Source organism: Gavialis gangeticus, unplaced genomic scaffold (assembly GCF_001723915.1).
Source record: "Gavialis gangeticus isolate Ggan-Ray unplaced genomic scaffold, GavGan_comp1, whole genome shotgun sequence".
Classification (NCBI taxonomy): domain Eukaryota; kingdom Metazoa; phylum Chordata; order Crocodylia; family Gavialidae; genus Gavialis; species Gavialis gangeticus.
The window spans coordinates 169,932,040-169,934,580 of NW_017729022.1; positions in this window are offsets into that span (position 1 = coordinate 169,932,040).

The following is a 2,541-nucleotide window of genomic DNA, read 5'->3' on the forward strand; positions in this document are numbered from 1 at the left end:
TATAACCCCCCCCCCCCCCCCCCCGCCCTTTCCCTTCTCTGGCTTTTGTGGGATTTATTTAAAATGTGATCATTTCGCACGAGGGATATGCACGCACCTTAAACGCATCTTTCTAGTTACAATGCAAACCCATGTGTTTTTATGGGACTAAACACCCTGCAGCAGGGGAAAAACTCCCAATAAAGGAACCCGACAGTTTGTGTCATGATTCCCAACGCGTTTGCTTTGGCAAATGCAGAGGAGCATAAGCAATGCAGCGAACAGGCCATGGGGGACGGTAATTGCGCACTTTATTGAAGTGCAGCTCGGTGTAGGAGGCAGTTGAGTTCAAAGAAGATAAAAATGAAGACTTTTTCTTTTATAAATTCTTTTTTTGTGGATTGTGAAATCCCTAGTTCTGAGGAAGTGAAAACTCCCTTTCAAACGGAATCATTAAACGCTACTCAGTAATGATTTCACTATTATATGGCCCACAGTACACAGAATCGTATAACGTTGTGGTCTGTTGAGCAAGATTTGGTTTCCTGGAAGAAAAAGATGACGACGAAAAAGAAGAAGAGGAGGGCAGGGGGGAGGACTTTTTTTTGTATTCAAACACGCAATGCAGCAAACAAAAAAAAGAGAGAGAGAAATCTTACATCTCTAAAATATTTTTGGTGAGAGGAAAACGAGGAGAGCTTCTCCCCCGCCTCTTGCTCTTAGCCCGGACTGTTTGCTCTGGGCATTTTGCAAGTGTGAGGCTGGAAGCTGCAGGGCTCGCCTCGGTTTCTTTCACATATGTAGAAAAGCCACATCGCAAGCGTGCTCCTTCTCGTCATCGGCTTGTTCCCTTTCCCAACGCAGCTTGAGAACTGCGAGCTCAGAAACCCTAGAGGGGGCCAAGATATATCTGCTAGTATGTAGCACTGCCTACCTTTCCAGGGATACATGCAATATGCGGTGTGTGCCTAGAGCTTGTGCAATATCTACAGTATATTTATAGTATGCTGTAAATATAGTATATACTATCCAAAATATAGTACTTGTATTACTAACATACACAGTATGTATTGTATACCTAGACTATATATACATGCACCCACGGTAAATCAAAGAATAGAGTATATCCTATCCAGAATATACTGATATTACTAACACACATAGTATGTGTTGTATATCTAGGCTACATATAAGCACCTACAGCAAATTAGAAAATAGAATATAGTATATGCTATCCAAAATAATAGTACTAATATTTCTAGCATACATAGTATGTATTATATACCTATTTGCACCCGCTGAAAGTTGGAGAACGGAATGTACTATACTCTCCAAAATGTAGTAGTGACATTACTAGCATACTATGTAATATAACACATTCTTACACCAAATAGTAGTACTGTGTTATATACCTAGATTATATATCCAGACCCCCAGTAAATTACAAAATGGAGTATAGTATATATACTTTCCAAAATACAGTACTATTACTAACATATATAATATGTATATAGATAATATATTAGCACCCCCAATAAATTAATGAATGGAATATAATATACACTATTATACAGTATAGTACTACTGCATAGTTCAGTATACAGTATAGTACTGCTATTACTAACATATATGTTATTCAGTATTATTACTAACCTATATGCTATGTGTTATAGACCTAGATGATATATCTGCACCCCCAGCAAATTGGAGAATGGAATATAATATATAGTATCATCTGTATGGTACTGTTACTGGCGTAGGTACTATGTGTTATATATTCATACTATATATCTGCACCCCCCAGTAAATTGGAGACTGGAATATAGTATATATACTATCCAATATACAGTACCATTACTAACATACCTAGTAGATATATACCTAGATTATATATCTGCACCCCCAGGAACTTGGAGACTGGAATATGACGTATACTATCCAAAATACAGTACTACCATTATTAACACATCTAGTATGTATATATTTAGATTATATATCAGTATCCGCAATAAATCGGAGACTGGAATATAATATACACTATCCAAAAGACAGCGCTACTATTACTAGCATATGTAGTATGCACATGCCTAGATTATATATTTGCCCCCCCAGTGAACTGGAGAGTGGAATATACACTGTATACTATCCAAAATGCAATACTACTATTACTAACGCATCTAGTATGCTTATACCTAGATTAGATTATCTGCATCCCCAGTAAATTGGAGAGTGGGATATAGTATATGTACTATCCAAAACACAGTACTACTACTACCGTATCTAGCTAGATTATACACCCGCACCCCTCGGCAAACTGGAGCCTGGAGTCCAGGGTGCGCTATCCCAGACAGAGCCCCACTGACCGCCGCGGGTTGTGTGCGCACTGGAGGAGCCTTTCCCTTCCCGGGAGAACAGTCCCTGGGTGCGGGGCACGGGGCAGGACCTTCCCGGGCGCGGGGGAGACGCGGGTGCCCAAGTCCCGCGCCCGGCGGCGTCCAGAGGGGCGCCCCGGGGGCGGGCGGGCGGCTGAGCGCGGGGCTGTGCTGTGCCCGCAGGTGAAGG